Source organism: Dermacentor silvarum, chromosome 3 (assembly GCF_013339745.2).
Source record: "Dermacentor silvarum isolate Dsil-2018 chromosome 3, BIME_Dsil_1.4, whole genome shotgun sequence".
NCBI lineage: Eukaryota > Metazoa > Arthropoda > Arachnida > Ixodida > Ixodidae > Dermacentor > Dermacentor silvarum.
This window is the reverse complement of record NC_051156.1, coordinates 150,917,509-150,939,368: the sequence shown is the minus strand read 5'-3', so window position 1 is coordinate 150,939,368 and position 21,860 is coordinate 150,917,509. Positions and strand designations below refer to the sequence as shown.

The 21,860-nt window shown below is 50.1% G+C and overlaps 1 protein-coding gene across 4 annotated transcripts in view; it reads left to right on the top strand.

Moving 5' to 3' along the window:
* Positions 1–21,860, top strand: part of LOC119445916 (ATP-dependent translocase ABCB1) — a 164,557-nt gene that overhangs the window by 8,187 nt on the left and 134,510 nt on the right. Inside the window, exon 1 of one of the 4 annotated variants that reach the window (XM_049663728.1) lies at positions 8,371–8,576. The exons of the other annotated variants lie outside the window; for them this stretch is intronic. The gene's annotated coding sequence lies outside the window, so the exon portion shown is untranslated. Of the gene's footprint in view, positions 1–8,370; positions 8,577–21,860 lie in introns of those variants that run through there. 4 annotated transcript variants of the gene reach the window in all.

Here is a 21,860-nt window from a genome sequence, read left to right as displayed (position 1 = left end):
TGGAAGGGGGTGAACAATGGCGGACATCACGGGCAGCCACGGCGCCGAAGGTGTCGGGAGAAGAGGAGCTTGTGGCTTCCGACCGACCTGGGCGAGTATTCTTCGGCCTGAAGACGTAGCCGCTAGCCTCAGCACCTGGGAACATCTTGCGTCCTCCCTTAGTTCGTCAAGTGTGTTAATTTGTGCCTCTGAGTAAAGCACATGGGTTGGGGTATGCTTCGGCAAACCATACGCTATACGTATACTTTGACGATGAGCTGCTTCGAGGCGACGACGCATCGTTACCGTGGTTCGTGTGTAAGGGAAGCCGTACAGAATTCTCGATGTGATGAGATTTTTCGTCATTATAACCAGGGTGTCTTCTCTGAGGCCCCACTTACGACTTGTGAGTCTTCGGAGGAGCCCTTGTGTTGCTCGGCAGCGGCTCAGTGTCTGCTGAAGCCACGCCGTGTGGTTTCCTGTGTCCGATATAGTGAGTCCAAGAATTCTGAGGTCCTGTACTTTTTCGATCGGGCTTCCTTGTATTTGCGGCACATTCATTAAGGCTACTGCTTCTTCCCTCATATTCTTTGGACCAAGCACAATATACTGTGATTTTGACGGGGAAGGAGAGAGTCTGAGTGCCGAAAGATGACACTGTATTGTATCTAGAGCTGCTTGGATGACATCTTGCTGCTCACCAAGTGACCCTCCCGTGGTCCATACTGTGATGTCGTCGGCGTATATTGAGTGATGCAACCTGTCTATCTTTGCGAGGTGATACGGGAGACGGTGCATGGCTATATTAAACAGTACAGGGGACAAAACTGAGCCTTGCGGAAGGCCATGTGTGATGTAATGAAGCGGCGAGAATCGATCTCCTATCTTGACTCGAAGAGTGCGGTTTGTCAATAGTGACGTGATGTATGTCACTATGCGACCTTCTAGTCCTACTGCGTGCATTTCTTGCAACATAGCATCTACTCCTACGTTGTCAAACGCCTTATGTATATCAACAGTGGCTAGTATTCGAGGGCCTTGCAAGCGCTCAGAGGTTAGATCGTCATGTATCATAAGGAGGCTGTCTTGCGCCGACAAGCGAGCACGGAAGCCTGTTTGTGTGTGATGGAGCTTTCGTTCAACTTCGAGGAACCAGTGAAGTCTTTCGGCCACCATTTTTTCCATGACTTTGCCCAAATGTGATGTTAAGGAAATAGGGCGAAGGTTCGTTGCTATCGTAGCTGGCTTGCCTGGTTTGGGGATAGGCGAGTGCTAAATGATCTCGCAAAGAAATTCAAGGAAATCACTCGTACGCTGTAAATTTACTATAGGGATATACGTCACTATCCAGTCGAATAGGATCTATAGCCGGTGATAAGCTAAGACATAAATACCCCTGAAAGTGGATGGGAAAACGGTGCCGCGGTAGCTCAATGGTAAGAGCATCGCACGCGTAACGTGAGGGCGTGGGATCGTTCGCCACCTGCGGGCAGTTGTTTTTTCGTTCACTTTAATTTCCATTAATTTATTATTTCTTTAATTCAATTAGTAAGTACAAGTAATTTCCCCTATGCTGTCCTTGGGGTCATTGTTTGTTGGTTTCTTATGATATGATTAATAAAGATTGGGCCCCTCGGTTCCCTTTCTTCTCGTTCATTATATCAGTATATACGTGTATATAAATCATTGAAGCATAGAACCACAGGAGCACGGTGTAAGAAGATAGGTGCTTCGACGGCGCGCCCGCGCTGGGGCGAGAGAGCGGCCACTTCGTGTGACCGGAAATGAGCGCTGCCGCTAGGGGCAGCACGTGTTCAGGAGGCCTTGGAGAAGCGGCACAACAGTGGATAATTTACGACCTCCGTCAGCATTTAAACACCCATACCCAAAGACATGCAATTTTTCGTTATTTAGACGCCAAATCCTGAGCAGGTAGAAGGTTTCATGCCACTTACAGTCAAAATACCGTCATTTCGAACACGAGAGACGCGTCGTCTGCTCGAGCAGACGGCGCGCTGCGATTACCGCTGCTCGCGGCGTCGGAGTCAATCGGAATGTCGGCAGAAATATAAATGGACGTTTCTCCAACCAAGTAGAGTCGTTTTAAGCAGGCGACCGACATATATTCATCGAAATAAAGCACTTCTGCCGCGCGTGCCCATAAAAGCGCCAGCAAAGCGGGCGAAAAAGTGGCCCCCAGAACAGGTGCTGCCCCTTGCGGCAGCGGCGTGCGGAGCGTCACACTAAGTGGCCGCGCCTCGCGCCGCCGTCGGATCACCTTCCTTTTTACAGCGTGCACAGGAGCCGGCACAGAAATAATTCAAAGAATAGAACCACGTAGGGAAATATATATATATATATATATATATATATATATATATATATATATATATATATATATATTGTGGTCCATGCACTTGTGAGTTGAAAGAAAGTTTTTTTTTTTATTTCCGGCAGCTTTCTTTTTTTCCATAAACATAGGAGAAAACACGAAGGTCTAAAACAATTATTATCTCGACCCTAGTTGGGTTAAGATAATCGCACGGAGGTTTATCGCAAAGTATATATATATATATATATATATATATATATATATATATATATATATATATATATATAATTAAAGAAATAGAAGCACGTAGGAAAAACATAACAGGACTTTACTGACGTTTCGGCCGGGGTCCGGCCTTCATCAAGAGTCCCCAGCCGAAACGTCAGTGAAGTCCTGTCATGTTTTTCCTACGTACTTCTATTTTTTGAATTACTTCTGTGCTGGCTCGTGTGATTCTTTGCTTCACTGATATATATATATATATATATATATATATATATATATATACACGTTCGCGCGTGCATGCGTGTGTGTGGCCCTTCTGCATCGGGCCTGGAAGTTATTCAAATAATTAAATAAATAGTGAAAAGGCTCGCTCGCATTGCTACGAAAGCCGATAAAAGCACTCTAGTCGCGTTTTTGTCGTAAAATAAATGATATACCGCATGACATAACTGGCCGATGCCTCGCTCACGCCACCTGGCGAGAAGCTTCTGCGGATATGTGTTGGATGCAGTGCGACGTCGTTAATTATTATCTGACGGTGACACGTGGGCCTTGGAAAATATATCCGACTCTTGACACACGCACGCTTCGCGTTTCACCATGACACGACGACAATATCGACTGCCCCACGTTTCTGTCCCGAAATTCCGAATGTAGCACTCGTGCATCGAAGCCAAAGTCGTTTGGTCGGTTTGCCCACAAGAGTGGCTGATACCCACTATGTGGTATTGGCCAAGAATCGGGTGACTTAAGAGAGAGAGAGAGAGAGAGAGAGAAAAACATTTATTGAGCTCAAATGACGGCGTCTTCTCAGACGTCGGACGGGGTGGTTCCCTGGTTTCGGGGCCCATATACGGCCAGCGGCTCCTGGCCCCTAGCCGCCAGCGTGAGCTGGATCGACAGGGCGGGGCTGGACCGTAAGGTCTCCCATCGCTCATGGGGTGGGGTAGGGGGGGGGGGGGGACGGAGGGGAGATGGGGGGTATAGGGGATTTGAGTGAAGTGCACTCCATCAGGATGTGTGCGAAGGTGCCTGTGTTGTTTTTGCAAAATGTTTTTGCAACATCAACAGCGCAATAGAAAAAATTCAGCAGATACACGTAAGACTGCTTACGTGTGGGAATGCGTATAATTGCTTAGGTTCAATGTTTTCGATTGATGTTTTCGACACGCATTGAAGTTCTTTCTTCTGAATCGGTGCGTGTGTGTTTGTGTATACGTTGGCCACAGGACGGAAACATTTGGACCATTTTGCTGCACATTCACAGCTGCCGCTGAGGTAGACGCTTTGGAGTGTATCCCAGTAGAAACAGCACCGATGAAATCCAAAGAGCAAGTGACGCGCGGGACGCAGCGACGTGACGTGTGCAATGACGCACGCACTAGGCCCACCTCATTATATACGCTCATGATTCGGCGTCGAGAGTGCATCGCAGTAGACCACACAGCACCGATGAAATCTGAAGAGCAAGTGACACTTGGGAGGCAGTGACGGAGGCAGTGACGTGACGTCTGCAATGACGCACGCAATATAGCCACACATTTAGACAACCAAATCCGTGGAGCCGTCGTGGCGTCGGAAAGCGTGCTCGTCTCTCACCCCCGAGGCCCGGGCTTGATTCCCACCCAGACAGAAATTTACTTAATATTCTTTTCAAAGGCATTAATTCACTTCGTTTACAGAAACCTCCCTGAGAAATTTGACGCTAATCCGGGTATTTTTTGACCTGTTTTTACTCTTTGCGGTCGGCCATTTTTGGTACCATCATTCGGTCACGCCGCCGACTACGACGCCGGATTTTCGTGTAATTGGGTATATGATGCTTTCGCATTAAAAAAAATGTAGTTTCGCCCGAAGGGTGAAGCAATTGACAGCGATAGCAAGGTTTATAGCGTTGCGTTCGAACTCCTCGGACGGTGTTCTAACTACACGCGGACGCGGCACGTTGGCACGACCCAGCACGCAAGGTAACTCCTGCTGCGCAGAAGAAACAGCGCCCTGGCCGCTACCAGGCGTCTCAGAACGCGCAAGCGCCATTGGCGTTGCAGGCGCCGCAGCTCAATGGTGGACGAGACGAGACCGACAGGAAACCGCAGGCGTTAGTAAGTACCGAGATTAGATAATGTTATCTTGAGGCTTAATATCCATTCCACTCAGACCAGTGCATGCATGTAGAGCAGCTCAGCAGGAACGCTGGTGTGCTCTACGCTCACGACAGCAACGGAAGGCGGAACGCTGGTCTATAGCTCCGCCACATAGCCGGCTGAGCGGAACGTTGACGGTACGTCCCCTCCGGCTGGTTGCTTTTGCAGCCAAACGCGCCTATGCGCAGGTCCTCTGAAAACTCTCTTAACTTCAGCGCATGAGCGGCGCATGCACCGTGGATATCGGGACAGCACTGCGACGCCGACGGCGGGAATAATCCTGCGTATAAATTGCTGTCGGAACAACATAATAAGGACAACGAAAATGGCGACAGAATTTTTCTGTTGTCCCATACAACGCGAAATTTGCACCCTATAGACACGAAATTATTCGCTGAATAATCTGCTTGCTTTATGAAGCAAACAGACATTGAAACCAGGGAAATCAGAGAAAAATTAACTGTAGATCTTTTTTATTTGAAACGTAGAGACAATAAGGAAAAGGGAAACGAAAGTGGACGAAAAGATAACTTGCCGCAGGTGGGAACCGAACCATCATCTCCCGCCGCATTTTACGACGCCCGTGACTGACGAACTGAAGCAGTATGATGATAGAGCATAGGCGTAAGCATGTGGTGGTGAGCTGTGCATGATTTAGCGCACTAAAAGAGAGAGGGGGGGTGATAATTTATTTACTAAACATAGTGAGGTAGGCCTGAGTTGTCTACAGCCTGCTACTTTGCTCAGAAAGGAGAGGGTTACGACGAGTAATGGCGAGAATAGAGAGCAGGATGCGATTACGTACACGTTTTTGTCCGAAAGGCCCGTTCACAGCCTCCGATCTACGCTATCTTCGATTCCGGAGATGAGTAGGCTATGGTGCAATGAGGTTAATTTTCGACTATATTGGCGCTAATTACGCCTGTACCATTAATTTTACCTGCCCGGGGACTAATTCTCGCTTCCTTTCTCGTTGAGGTCTACATTTTGATACATTTTGCGACTCGCTGCGACGCTCTGTATGCGCGAAAGGGAAGTTTTTTGACCAAGAGACCAGATAGATATCCGGACCCCTCGTACGCCAAACCCGTGGGAAGTCGCCAAAGAAGAACTTGTCTTCAAAATTTTGAGAGATCTTTGATGGCTCGCTTCGTTGATGTCCGGCCAGTAACGCGTTTTCACTGAACGGGCTATTGTTACTGCGCGCTTACGAAGAGGTCACGGTCATATTTGGGACAGACAACAAGCATGTACTCAGGTACATTACACGTATCACAGACTGATGAGTTTGTGCATCATATGTGATACAAATATTGTCGCGTAAAGGCAACACCTATAGTCTAAGCCTGTGCAGGAAGCTCGCATGGCTACACTGGATGCCACATGGTATCCGAAATACCCTATGGTGATCGAGCTTATAAAGAACCTTGTGACTATTTTCATGTTGCTCCCAATATATTGCTAACGCTTTCCGCATAGCCTTGCTAAAGAAGGAATTGCAGTCTGGCCTTGAGAATGGCATGGTAGCGAGCATGACGTCATTTAAGGCCATTTTTGCTCTTGGATCAGCAGGATCATTCCCGTCCAGTCCGCAGTGCCCAGCTCAACTGGGCATCCAACACGTTGTTATTTTCTTTCAGCAACAGTGTGGAGTTCCGCAACGTCTATCGGGCTAGAAAATAGCAAGAGGTTTTCCTCACGGCACACTTAAATATTTGCAGCGATGGTCTCCAGTCGCATAATATGGGCCAGATCTGAAGGCGCTCATGAGAAACGCACCTATAGCTTCTCGAATCGCCACAAGCGCAGTTGCAGTTGAGGTAGTGTGATGTTCAAGCCGGATATATCTTCGAACGACGTGATGGGCCGGTATAACAACGGCTGCAGTCGAGGCGGACGATGTCACCGATCCGTCCGTGTATACGTGCAAGGCGTTCCCGTATTCTTTCGATATATGTTCGAGTGAGAGTTGCCCGAGTCCTGATGTTTTTTTTTTTTTTTTTCTTGTTCATTCCTGGTACAAACAGCTGCACCATGAGGCTTAGTCAGGATGCATGGGGGTGTGCGTAGTAACTGGGCGGATGCAGTTATGGAAGCTATTTAACGATTGAAGTTATGGAGAAGGGAACGTTTTTATAAGGCAGCGAGAGCATCTGCCAAAACAAAAAGCTCCCTCGAATGTTCCCGTGGCATCGGCCTGTATTTCCTGCGATTCGTTCACGTTGGGCCGACACCGGACGCTTCTTCACATCGATGTCGCATCCCAACGTAGCTCCGTATGTTACCGGAGCTACGTGACATCTCAGAGCTGTTCTTATATACACCAAACCCATGCCATCGTCTCCCCTTATTTCTCATCACCGGAATGGCTCGCCTCACAGCGGAAGGAACCCGCTTTGTGACACTCATTTTGAGGAAGAATTCCAGCCCTTCAAGGGGAAGCGTATCGAAGAGATTCTCCGATGTATAGCGCCTCGCGTTGTCGGACTATATGTCTTGTAGTCGCCGCCTAGTACCTAGCAAGCAGGTTTTGTAATATGAGAAGGAGGGCGTGGAGGTGCAGCGCAAACCGGTGTACAGTATCCATAGAGTTTCCTAAATGACTAGATGGAACTCTACCGCTGCGTCCGTTCAGCTACCAGGATAATGATAGGTAATACATGCATTTGTCTAATTTATGTGCTTGTGTCTTCAAGCACTCTTGCGGCGTTATTTATTACACTTTATAATTTTATTAATTTCCAAGCACTCGTAGGTTTCTAGACATGGCTAGCTAGGCAATCAGTATCTCCGCAAATGCGTAATCATTACGAAATTTTGCATTTATAGAGCAATATTTCATTGAATATGATCACCTTGCAAAGTCACAACGCCACTTGAAAGCAGAAGCACAAACCAGAAGGGCAAAGCGCAGAGTAACCAGAGTAAGTTGACGGACTCTCGTAAGTTCTGTAGAAAACTATGATAGTATCAACAAGAAGTCATGCAGACTTATCGCAGCGGCTTCTGTATATCCAGGGGTGCTAACCCAGACAATGCCAATTCCTCCATATTGTGGATTTCGCCATCTGGTCAGCTCCGATTGGCTCAAATGACATGCTACGGTTTCTCTGATTGGCTCAAAATACCGCCATTGTAGAATACGGCAATGTAGCGGAATTTGACAGTGTCCAGAATAACATGACAGGCCAATGGTGCACGTAGATCGATAAGTCGCTTGAGAGTCGCTGTCAAACGTCCGCGACTCCTAAGCGAAGCGAGCCATTTACACTTGGCGTAGACCCCTGACTCGGGGCAAAACTTATTTCGCTGCGACGTTGCCGCAGCTGCGTTAACGCGGCTAGCTGTTACCGATAGTTCACAATGGAATGTTTCCTTCAATCACGCTTTCCTTTCCGTCTCTCCCGCCTTCTGTCGGTGCAGTCAACGATCAAGGCCCATGAGTGTCGCGCTGCAAACACAGCTCCACGGCAATATACCGCCGCTGTCGTATGTGTATACACAAGCGCGCACACAGACCCCGGCATGCAGTGACGCGCGTCGCTCATCTCTCTCCGTGCTGCCCGGACGTGGCAGGTGTTCCGAGCATCCCATTTCTTTTTAAGCTCACTTATTTTATTTCCCGAACAGAGAGAAACACATTGGCCGCTCGTGCCAACGCCAACGCCATAGCGGTGCACATCTGCGACCCTGAGCTCAAAATCCGCGCTTCAGAACCTACGTACCGCGCGGTCGCGAAAGTGCGCGAACTGTGTACCTTCCCGACGCGAGCGATTCACCTCGGGTGAAGGAATTTCCGGCCTCGGAAGGCAGCTAGCGGCCGTCAACGCTACGTCACAGTGTCACTTCTTGGAGTAAGGATCCGTCTACCAAGCACCGACATGATGGTTCGTGCGGTAAGTGTTTAAGCCAAGGCCATGGTCCGGCATACCTGTCTAAATGAACTGCGCGTCGCTGATTTTCAAGTTCGCGCTAAGCCCAGAGTTCGTTCTCCTTCCTAAGGTAAACGCATATACGTCGTATAGCTGTGGCATTGCTGTAGTTTGGGTACCACTCTTCTGTATTCTTTTTTCCTGTCACATCCATTACACGGTAAGAGCGGATGTGACGGGAAGGGCGTAGCCGGTCGGTCGAACGCGTTGCCAGGAACCACGCCCAGAGTGGCGCACACGCGGTCTAGCCCACTCTTCGGCCATCTTACCAAATAAGAAAACGGGTGAGCCAGTGCAGCGTTTTATCATTTAGTTCGCATTCTCTTCACGGCGACATTGATCGACGTATCATCGGAGATACTATTCGTGGCCATCAACGTCATTCGCGTTCTTTGTGACAACTGTAGCTTCACATAATGGCACATTTAGTCAGAAGCGGCCCGTAGCAAAACACGAATAGAACTACCCTTGTGTGCAAATCAAGAGACAGAGAGAGAGAGCGACGGAGAGCACAGACACGTCCCCCTCCCCCATTGCCAGTGTAGAGTAGCAAACGGGATTTTCCGTTTTGGTTAAACGCACCCTGCCTTTCTCCTTTTTTTTTTCGCATCTCCCTCTCTCGTGCGTAAAAGTAACGCCTACCCCGCTCCCGCCGCTCTGTTCCGGTTTTGACTTAATCTATTGCATGAACTATAGCATGGATGTCGTTTTTTCAACTTGAAGATGAAGAGTATGACTGCGCCTCAATTTTAAATTAACGATAACTCTTCTGTCAAGGGATGCCCAGTCGCGATTTGAAAAATGCTGGAGTGTCTGTTACTTTTTCACACAACTGTATGGTTGACAAAGGAAAATTCACACTCATCAAACCACGCCAAAGGATTCAGAAGTGGCACTGGCCTATGTGCGACAGCTGAGCTAGGAAATCTGCAGTACATGAGGCGTATAGGGTAATCAAAGGCTCGCTTTCAGGTTACTGCAAACATGCTGCTGGTTTCCTATCTGGTTTTGTCTTGCAACGTGTACGTATGCGTTTTTCCATATTGTACTTCCGCAGTGGCTTCAACTATTTCGGTCGCTCCAGTTAGCGTACAGAGGAAAACGAAGCAGTATGTGCGAACGTCGAGGGATACTGCTGCATTTACAAAGTCGCATTCGGGCGACCAAAGTAAAATAAACATACAATGTGCAATAGTAAATGGCAATGCGATCTACTGCTGCGTAGCCTCATGAGCAAAAGACGACAGAACTAATTAAGGGTGTGACGTGCCTATGTATGAACTTGGCAGCTGGGCAAAATGTCATATGAGTGCACGCAATGCATTGTGGCATTATGACGCAGTGAAGATGGAAAGCGCAATGAAAACTTGTGGCACCTGTCGTGGTGGCTCAGTGGCTATGGCGTCACGCCGCTAAGTATACGATGTCGGGGGTTCGACTACCTACCGCGGCGTCCGCATTCCGACTGTCACACGTCTGCGTATATTCGCACTCGCGTAAAGCTAGAAACACCGTCCGAACAGTCCACTCGCAACGCTAAACCTTGTTAGCGCTGACTTCGCCATTCGGGCGAAACTGACAATACTTTTTTTTAAGACGATTGTCTTTCTTGGGCTACCTAAACTCGATAAACTTAGTATGTCTGTCACTCGATTCAACGGCCCGGCCAAAACCGATTCAACTGCACGGCCAAAACCAACCAAGCTACAACCACTGTCATACACGTCAACATTATACAGCGCAATGGAAACCTCAGGCCTATTTGAGGCAAAATATATGTACACAACCATGACCCGCAGCGTTCATTTAATTAAGAATACACATTGGACTGGTTTTTACGTTAGTAAATGAAAAATCAACGTGTTAGAAATGGTGTCGAAGAAACGCTACGCGTTAAAAAACACCGCATATCCACGGGGTGAATGATGATGAGTGGGCGAAGCTCCGGAGGGAATCATCGGTAAACCGTGAATCTTCCGTGTAATTCGCCCAGTCTCGCCGCACTAAATCGAACGATTGACTTCCACCAATGACACGCGCCATATGTGACGTCATTCCTATTTTATAACAGCGCCCTTCATTATAATTGCACCATCTCCCGCTTAAGGGGACGCGAGCACAAACGCGTTAGAAACGTGCAGTAATCTCTAGTAAGGGGGAGAGGCCACAGCGTCTTACGCAGCCGTTTACACACGCCGGAACGTGCACTGCGTTTGCCGACGCCATCACATGACTGCTGATTCCGAAAGTTGCGTCCGTAGCGCGGAATCGAACCAGGGACCCCTCGCTTCCGAACGCGCGGCGCTAACCACTACGCCACGAAGCGCACATGGACACACGCACCACGATGACAATAAATACCCAACATTAACGAAAGACTGCGCGTTTCTAACGCGTTTGTGCTAGCGCGTTACGGCCCGTGTAAGAAGCTGGTGTAAGACGCTGTGGCCTCTCCGCCTTACCCCCGTATTCATAAACGCTCCTCGACTTGAACTTGACTTGCCACCGCCTTGGGCACACGTTCGAAACGCGTTGAAGGCGGTGGCAAGTCAAGTTCAAGTCAAGGAGCGTTTATGAATACGGGGGTTATACTCTCTCAGCAGTAATGTGATGGCGTCGGCAAACGCGGTGCACGTTTCGGCATGTGTAAACGGCTGCGTAAGACGCTGTGGCCTCTCCCCCTTACTAGAGATTACTGCACGTTTCTAACGCGTTTGTGCTCGCGTCCCCTTAAGCGGGAGATGGTGCAATTATAATGAAGGGCGCTGTTATAAAATAGGAATGACGTCACATATGGCGCGTGTCATTGGTGGAAGTCAATCGTTCGATTTAGTGCGGCGAGACTGGGCGAATTACACGGAAGATTCACGGTTTACCGATGATTCCCTCCGGAGCTTCGCCCACTCATCATCATTCACCCCGTGGATATGCGGTGTTTTTTTTTTCCTTAAAAGTAGACGTGGCTACCTACTACTACTACGACGACGACTACTACTACTACTACTACTAAATACTACAGAGGAGGGACAGACTCACACCCTAAGGAGCTTCGCCCCTAAAACAAGCCGACTGAATTCAGCCGCGGCTCTGTAGCCGGCTTTAAGTCAACAGGGGCGGTATTCTGTAAGAGTCTACCTAGTGGACTGTCCATTTCGGCGGCCGCTGATTGGCTGCTGATTGAAGTGCAGGAAGGTGCCAGCCAGTCTCCTTCCTGCACGTCAATCGGCAGCGAATCAGCGGCCGCCGAAATGGACAGTCCACTAGGTAGACTCTTACAGAATACCGCCCCAGTAATAAAAGGTCCCAACAGATGGCGCGAGAGCAGTGCGAACGCTGGAAAGTTGAATTTAATTCAGAAAAACCTCCATTGCATCCATCATGGGAAGAGTGAGAGGGCAGGGGAAGAGCGTGAGGGGTGGGAGGTGGGAGAAGAGAGGGTGTTACGCATCAGGGGCGGCAGAAGACTATCGTTTTTCGACGTCATTTGCAGCGAAGCAAGCAGATATGCGGCAATTTTTTTTGTCGATAGCAATTATAGGGACACTCGAGGTGCGATCGCGCTATTGGCGTTGGCTTTGTTATGCGTTAAAGGTTAGAGGTCAAATGGTCTCCAGAGACGCGGAGTGCTCTACAAGAACACCAATTGGAGTGGACGCACTATAAACGCTATACGCTCAATCGTCTCGGTGACGGAGCCAGCACAGCGTTAATTCTGCCTTCCGCTGCTGGCATGAGCGTTGTGCGCGCACTGGACTTTATCTCACAAATAACTTGCAGCACTGCCGATGGTACGAGGCGTACACAGGCAATATTCTTGCGCAGCATAAAATAGTTCCAGGTTTAACTGTCTTTATATAAAAGAGCTTTATTTTACACCGAAACTGTTAAGAGCTAGGTTCCAGGAGATCGTTTCCGCATTTAGAAAAAAACTATCATCATCATTATTTCGGCTCCATGTGCGCGGTGTTGTGGCTCCATGTGCCCGGCGATTTCCCGCTAGTTGTGCCTTAGCACACGTGTCAACACGGATCACTAACATGACTCAATAACATCACATGCTCGTCAGTTACGTCATGATTAACGATAATAAAATCACGTGTTGTGCATGCCCGCATGGGATATGCGGGTATGAGCCAGGTACAAGAAAGTAAGAAAGGAAAGAAGGAAATAAATAATGAAAGATAGAAAGAAAGAAGGAATGTAAGAAAGAAATCACGTGTGACTCATACCCGAGTTGCATATGTGGGTATGAGCCGCCTAGAGCAGACACGGGAGAGATCTGGCAGGATCTTGACATTGCCGTGCAGTGTGCAGCGGCTATGAACGCTGTGGCTCATACGCTAGTCTATGACGATGGGGCGGACTTGGCGCAGCAAACGCACTACTTGGCCATCGCGCCGGGCGAAAACAAGACGCCGGTGTCTTTGTTCTTTGACGAACATGCCGAAGACGCTCAATATAATCAATAATGATAGTATATAAATTCACTATAGCAATATTCACTACAGCAGACCCACCATAGTCACAGCTCCGCTGGCTTCCATCTTCACAGTATAGTGGAAGGACTTTAAATTTTTTTGCTTGGCACATACGAGTATGATACGTTATAGCAGTACGTAACCCGTTAGGCCCTTTACGCATGCAAGTTGTATGCCACGAATCACTGTTGCGGTTAGCACCGTTTACCGTAATGACCGCCCTATAACCGTGATTACGGAGCAACATGGCAGCAACCATGTAGCCCATACCGCCCGCTTTTATCCGAATCCACGCTTGTTACTGGCTCTCCGCTCTGACGGCAACAAATAAACGGTCAAGTTTGTGATCGCTTAGTCCCTTCTCACGCTGAGGGTAAATCATTAGGTATGTTTTGTCGTTATTATGACAAAACATACCGTGACGCGGCCCCACGCAAGAGGCCGCGTCTCTATAGACCAGAAAGCTCGCCTTCGTGCATAGCGCTCACCGCCAGTGTTTCCCGGTAACCATTACGGTTGCTTAAGCTGCAGTTGTCGGGAAGCGTGAGAAGCAGTCAGGGATCCTTGAATGCTATCGCGTTCCACTCTTAAAAGCGAAGCTTAAGCGTCCTCGCAATTTTTTTCTCACGCGCTATATCTATGCCCGTTTCGAGGTTTCGGGCGCCACGAAGGCCTAGCAAATGACGACAAAAAAGAGAGGAAGAGAGAGAGTGAATCGGCAGATCAGCTCACCCAGAGTCCTTCTCGCGACGAGGACACCGACAAATAACGGCGGCGCGCGAGCGAATGAATTTCCTACGCGTGCTCGCTTCCCTGAGCACAAGTCATGCGTTGCAGAAGAAGAAGAAGCATGCATGCAGGCGTGCACGCGTCCTTCACGCCGGGGGCCAGAAGAGAGGTTACAACCCTCAGCCGTCATAACCCGAACTAACGCAACCTCTTTCCCTCAATCGCCTTTTAGCGTGTGCGCACCTAGGTCTCTGTATAATGTTGCCCCAGGCAGCGTGAGCTCGTCACATGCGAGAAATCTGCACTCGGCACGCGTTATAACTGCCGACCGTTTCTTTTACACCTGTATACAAAATTGTAAGATCGTGATCGCCGAAGGGGGGCCACTTGCGGACCGTGTGTGCTATTCCAGAGCGCGACCTCATAACCGTTCGGAAAGCGAACCTTTCGCTTGTCCTCGTCGTGGTTGCCCAGAATCGCGCTGCGGTCATCAAAAGCGCGCGATTCTGACCAATCGCGCGAGGGCAAGCACTTTCCCAAACCATTATAACATCACGTTCCTTGGGCGCTAAAATTCCGCCACATTGTCAAATTCGGCCACGTTGGTCTTTCCAGTCAATCGGCGAAGCTGTATAGTATAGCAGCAACTGTGAGCCAAAAAAAAAAAAAAAGAGGTGACGAGATGGTGCATATTTTGAGGACGTGGCGCAAGCTGGCAGGTGTTTTGACTATCACTCCTAACCATTTTGGATTTGGAATTTCTAGCTCTGCGCATGCGCGAGAACCCGCGCACTTTCCTCGTGCCGCTTTCAAACAGAATAGCACGTGTAAACCACAGTGGCAGGCAAAGCGATGCGACGGTATAGATGATGCCTACAATATATGCATATGCGCACACAGCAGGACACACATAATCTAAATGCTGGGGTTTTACGTACTACCACAACCACGATGCGATTATGAGGCACGCCGTAGTGGGGGACTCCGGATTAATTTCGATCACCCGGAGTTCTTTATCGCGTGCGCCTAATGCACGGCGAGGCATTCTTGCATTGCGCCCCCATCGAAGTGCGGTCACCGCGACCGGAATTTGATCTCGCGGATTCGGGCTTAGCAGCGAGACGCCATAGCCACTACACCTCGCGCCCAACGGCGGGTCAGGACATGCATAGAAGCCGCGCGTGCTTCCGTAAACAGCAACGCGTTGCAATTAAGCGGAATGCCGCGTTGAGCGTGTCGCATCTCGCTTCGACGTGGAGCTTCCGTGGGAGCGCGTCTTCGGACCACCACGGCAGAAGCGGCCGGACTAACGTCCGCCAACACCTATCGCAACGGGCGCGAAAGCATGGGCCGCGGTTTTCTATATACCGTGAGCGGCCGAGACCCTGTTGAAGGCCTTGAGGCCATGGCACCGCACAACAACTGACTACGGGTCTAGCAAACTCGGCACGCAGGCGTCTTCGGTATTGCTTGCATCACGACTGTAGGAAACGGGTATCTGTCGCGCCAGAACTGTATAACATACTTTCGTCAGCGGCAGCTGTGTGCGACCAAACTATACCGAAGACCCCGTGCGAGGACGGTTTTCAAGCGAAGCTTAGGGAGCACTGCAACAGTTTTTTTTAAGGGCGCAAATCGGTCTATAATTCATGTCCGTACGCCCATAAAGTGTATAAGGGCGTGATTGATAGACAGAAAGCACCCTTAAGTCGAATCGGTTTACTGTGAAAGGCCCGGGAGGGTGAATTTCGAACGCGTCGAGTGCTCATTTGCTGGTGGTATAACTTGGGGTCTCCTTTTGGCTCCATCTCCTAACCACATGTAGAATCCAGGCCTGATTCTTTGATGTAGGAGCGGAGCGAGTTATGGTCAGGGCCGCCTACAGTAATTCAGCTCCATCTATCCGCATAGTCTACGTGTCTTCAGCAGTCTGTATATAGAGCCATGAATGATGATTATGATGACGACGACGACGATAGGGCGCATTCACACGTACCGCGGCCTCGCTCATAGAATAAAGAACCAAGTGGATCGCGCCAAATAACGCTCACGCTATGAAAGCCCATGCTGCTCGCGTGCAGAAGACGATGACAACGAAGCAGCACACGCATTGCGCGTGCTTTCCTGCTCGAGAGGGGGCTTTGGAACGCCAGAGAAAGGCGGTCACACTCTCGGACGAGCTCGTCTCCTGCCATTCTTGCCGGATCTCTTCGGTTTCCTGCCAAACACTGGAACAGCTCGCTGTGACGCGGTCCGAGGTCGTCCCGCTCAAGAGTGGCTCCGAGGCATCTTCCCTGATAAGCGGACGAGGACGGCGCCTGTTCATCGCCCAAGCAATTGGCGAGCGCCGCGACGTCTCCCGGCTGCGGCGAGAAGGTCCACACGAACTCGAGACATGGTCGAACAAGAACTCAAGTCAGGCAAGAGCGGAATGACGATGAAACAGCCCAACAATGCTGGCGGTGGCGACGACGCCGATCCTCGGCCGAGGGCAGTCGGTGCTAGGCGGACGCGAGCGGCGCTGCCAAAGGACGCTGAGGAAGAGAGGGAGCCCAGTACGAGGCCGGCGACACTGGCCTTGCGTTCGCAAAAGGCGGAGACCAGGTCGGCAATTGGAGTTCCGCCGCCAGAAATCGACATGGGCGCTCCTCTGACGATGAACCAGGCATTCGGAGCGCTAAGGAAACGAAGCAAGGGGTCCTATCCCGCAAGTGCGACTGGAGCGACCGTAGCTGGCACGATCATCGCCACGACGACTGCGAGCCGTCGCCATCACTCGGCCATCAGCGAAAATCGCGGCGCGAGGAGCCGCGGAAGATCTCGGCACTCGTCCTCCAGCTGCAGCCGCAACGCTGAGAAGTGTAAACCATCGAGCTTGCAAACGAAGACGGACACCAGCTCTTCTTCAAGCGCAACCGTAGCCGGCACGACCACTGCCGCGACGACCACGCGATGTTGCCCTAGCTGGAGGAACCACTCGGCGGGGGCCAGCAGTGGCGGTGCGAGAAGCCGTGGAAGATCTCGGCATTCATCCTCCAGCAGCCGCGACGGCCGCAAGTGCTAGACGATGGCCCGCGGTTCTGCAGCGGCTCCAAGTGGTCCAGCGGATCGGCCTTGAGCCACGGCGCGAGGGAGCGCCGAAGCACCTGCAGCAGCCAGGGGGGCGAGCACTACGTCGCCGAGAGCTGACGCGGCCAACGTGGCGGGGATGACAGGGGCGGTTGCAGCGCCTGTGTGACGCTGATCAACGCTATCGGCTGGACGTTCTCGGCCGAGAGTCGCCCCCTCTATTGGCGATATTATTTCTATTTGTTTCGATATTAAAATATGTTTGATTGGCCGCGCATCTTGTATTTATTTGCAGACAAGGAAATCCGCAGGTCCGGAAGGATTCGCTATAATGAATTCACAGTATAGGTAGCAAGTTATGGATAGATTATATATTGCGAGAAGAGGAGCTACACCTGTGAGTCAGTTTCTAGACTATTTGCTATTCGGCCTGTGCCGGATCGAAGCTGTTTCTGACGCGAAATGTGGCGAAGAAAGTTCATTCCCAGTGCCAATGAGAATTCATTAAGAGAACTAGTGTAAGCATAAAAAATTGAGATAATTTCATAAATGCTGTTATCTGCACTCATAGTCGGACACATGCAGGCCTTGAGGAAAGGTGGAGAGACTTAATGCTCAGCAGTTGCATAGTAAAGGCAGTAGAGGCAAAACTGCTACCACATAGCCGCATTGGCACACAGCCTCTTCGAACGTCAATCGGGCTTCGAATCATAGAATAAGGAACGATACTGTCAACTTAATATCATGGAGGAAAGAAACAAAACAGGAGAGGCCGTGACGTCACGTTTTTTAAGGCGGAAGTGCAGCCTTGTTAGTGTGCCATCATCTCCCTTTGCGCCTCCAATCAGGGGTTCTGCAGCTCGCCGGAGAAGATGGGCGCGAACTTTGAAGTTGCATTGGTACGAGCCGCCGGAAGTGTGTGCTGCCGACGCGCATCAAACCAAAGCCTACGAAGTTTCTGTAGCAGTTTTAGTGAAGCAGACGCGCTCCTGTGTTTTTCCGCGGCACGTTGCAGAAGACGACGAAGACCCGCGCCGTGATTTCTTGACTGTATATGTTGCTGGCTGACACTCACACTCACAGACCCAAAACACAACTTTCAAGCTTACACGCCACACCTTGAAAGTCAGCTTTCCTCGCGAACAACAGGTGCTGCGAGAAAGACACCGGCGGGAAAATCTGATCTCACTTTTCAGAGACCGAGATCAACAGCGAAAGCTTCAGGAGCGCGATTGCTATCGCAACATTGACATTTGGGGTACCCGTCCCAGTGCTCCTTCGCGAAAAACAGCACGTGACTTCCGCCACACTTTCTCCAATACGTCCGTGCTAGTCAGGGACTCTCCTGGGTTTCCTTCCTCCATGACTTAATACGCACCAGTCTTCGCAAAGTCTTGCTACCGCGCAATATGAAGAGAGCTCCAACAGGGGGCGCTAGCACTTTGCTAAGAAAAAGAAAATGGGTTGACCTGTGGTGTACGGTATAATTAGCTACACTGCACTGGGGCAGGGGCGATAACAATTTGGGGACGTTCGATTTTCACAAAGAAGCACTTTTAAAGTGACACTGAAGGCAAATATTCTAGCTAAAGTGATCGATTAGTGCTCGAGAACGTCGAAGGCATCGAGTGCATTCGTCCTAGGGCTAGTACCTGAATGTCACGGGGGAGTCTCCAATCGTGTCATTGCATTTACCTCAATTTCTCGATTACTAAAGCTATGTTCGTGATAATATTGACGCCTTCGACGTCAATATCCACACCTTCAAATATGCATCGTTCCTTTTCTTCCGACGACGCCTTGCTGGCAATACGATGAAATGTTGTCAAGAGACGCGATGGGCGCACGGTGGGTTCCAGGCTAAACTTTGGTCCCTTTTCTGGTAGCGAGTGAAGCATTGCGACATGAAGCCGCAATGTGCCAGGTCCGCTGTCAGGGCTGATGGCGCTGTCCACTGTCAGGCGTTTCAGGCTGATGTACAGTTCTGTAAGAGCCCACCTAGTGGACTGTCCATTTCGGCTGTCGCCGATTGGCTTCAGGTGCACGAGCGAGAAGGAGCCAGCCAGTCTCCTTCTCGCTCGTGCAGCTGGAGTCAATCAGCGTCCGCCGAAATGAACAGTCCACTAAACTCGCGGACAACTTTCTGTGGCAATGAAGGGAAAGCTACGGAGACAAAGTGCTCACAAGTGATAGCGCCTTTAAAAAAACCGCATATCCACGGGGTGAATGATGATGAGTGGGCGAAGCTCCGGAGGGAATCATCGGTAAACCGTGAATCTTCCGTGTAATTCGCCCAGTCTCGCCACACTAAATCGAAAAATTGACTTCCACCAATGACACGCGCCATATGTGACGTCATTCGTATTTTATAACAGCGCCCTTCATTATAATTGCACCATCTCCCGCTTAAGGGGACGCTAGCACAAACGCGTTAGAAACGTGCAGTACTCTCTAGTAAGGGGGAGAGGCCACAGCGTCTTACGCAGCCGTTTACACATGCCGGAACGTGCACCGCGTTTGCCGACGCCATCACATGACTGCTGAGAGAGTATAACCCCCGTATTCATAAACGCTCCTCGACTTGAACTTGACTTGCCATCGCCTTCAACGCGTTTCGAACGCGCTGCCCAAGGCGGTGGCAAATCAGGTTCAAGTCGAGGAGCGTTTATGAATACGGGGGTAAGGTGGAGAGGCCACAGCGTCTTACACCAGCTTCTTACACGGGCCGTAACGCGCTAGCACAAACGCGTTAGAAACGCGCAGTCTTTCGTTAATGTTGGGTATTTATTGTCATCGTGGTGCGTGTGTCCATGTGCGCTTCATGGCGTAGTGGTTAGCGCCGCGCGTTCGGAAGCGAGGGGTCCCTGGTTCGATTCCGCGCTACGGACACAACTTTCGGAATTTTTTTTTTTTCATAAAAGTCGACATGGCTACCTACTACGACGACTACTACTTACTACAGAGGAGGGACAGACCCACACCCTAAGGAGCTTCGCCCCTAAAAAGAGTCCCGTGTTTAGAACCCCGTTCGTTTAGGCTGGGGAAGAGAAAATAAACACCTCATTAGCAACAGTTAAAGAAGACAGAACGCACCACTGAGTGTAAAAGCTTGCTTATTTTGCGGCTTTTTCCCTTCCGCGTCTGAGAGAACACGAAACCGTCGCACGTTGAAGCTGTGTCGATTCAGCGTCTGTTCCGAGCAACCAAAAGCACTGTCAAACGCTGTGCCGGACTACTCGGCGCGGTAACACACGTGCAGCAGCCACGCGCCCGTAGCTTTCCCTTCATTGCTACAGAAAGTTTTCCGCGACTATAGGTGGACTCATACAGAATACCCCCCTGGTTTTCTTGTCGACTACTGCCAAATTATCGTCTGGTCGCGATTGAAAGGAAGCATGATCATTGCCGAAAGACGGAATGTAACGCCCATAGAGACAGGCAAGCGACAACAATGCCGCAGGCCGTCGAGCCAGACGCCCCAGCAAGCGCAGTGAGCCGGCTTTGTCCGTTCGTGCCCGGTCACCGTAACGGCTGGAACAATCGGCGACATCACCGGCGCGATTTCAATTCGTTCTGCGATAGCTGCCGACCAAAGGCACGTGCCGGGCTGCGCAGCCCAATGAATGGCCACAATGCGGACCTCTGCCTACGACGTTGATTGGTTTCCCGTAGCGGTGACGTATACCCAGCGTACCTAATGCCCACTGCACTCATGCAGTCGGCATAAGTGCCGTGTCGCCCTATAGTAAACCCCGCGACGTCATCGTCAATTCCGCATACAGAAACGCGTATGGTTTCTACTATAGTACCATATATTCTTTGATTAGCAAAAGTTGGCTAAAAATGATACGCGCCGAGAGGAGATGCTCCTGTATCCGCGTTCTCGAATTGATGGGCTTCTGGAAGAAATATGCTTGAGAAAAATTACAGGAAGAACGTTTGAGCAACTATGATGGTTCTTCAAGATAAGGCGTCGGAAGCGCTCTGCTCAACAAATGATCATACTAACCATACATTTGCAGCACCCTGCGAGACCCAACTGTGAAAGGGTACTGTTGTATTGTTGGCGTAAGTTTTTTTTTTTTTTTTTTTCGTCGCCGTCGCCGTGAGGTTCCGTATGACGTCAATGGAGATGAAATCGTGGCCGCGCGCCGCCGAACGCTGTATGTGCGAGTGAAAGGGCGCGAGGGACGCGCTCTTTCACGGGGAGTGAACGCACGGCGGAGAACAAACGCGCGTTCTGCGCCGTGCTTCCTTAAGGGCTGCAGAAGTAGGCGTCTCTTTCCTCCTTTACAATCACCATATATGTAGAGCAAACGCGCCTTCTTCCGATGCGCGAGAGACCGTGGGGGAGGGGGGCAAGGGGGAGGGAAGGGAGGCGACGTTTAGCTGCGGCACCAAGTGCCTATTTATATCAGAGGCTCCGGCAACAGTCACCAACGCCGCACGCATTTTGAGCGAACGCGGGCAAAATGCCGACGGCGTCGACAACAGTTCGGCGCGTTGCCGGTGCTGCTGCATGTCCAAGTTTATACAGCTGATAAAGCTAATATCATTACTCCGTATATCTCTCTACAAATTTGCTATCGCAATTGATGCTTCACCTTTCAGGTGAAACTGCGACAACTTTTTTGTGTGTGTGAACAAAAACCGAGTCGCAGTTCTTGTGGTAGTGTTTATTTACTTTTTCTCCTTATCTCTATGTTCAAATGAACTTCCCTTTGTTAGAACGTAACCCCAAGCTTTCGTGCGAGTCGGGTTGTGATTGGAATAAGCTTTTGCAGGGAAGTTGTAAAAAGCATTTTTTTTAACGCGAAGAAACTTCTTTGCCTAGTCGTAGCCAAGGTCGTAGCAATGTCACGCGCTATAACGCTTCAATTTCGTCTCCGAAAATGTGGGCCGATTCCGGAGATCGTGCAGCTTGAAAAGCAGCCGGGCATAGTGAAAACAAACACTTGATATACTAGTGCGA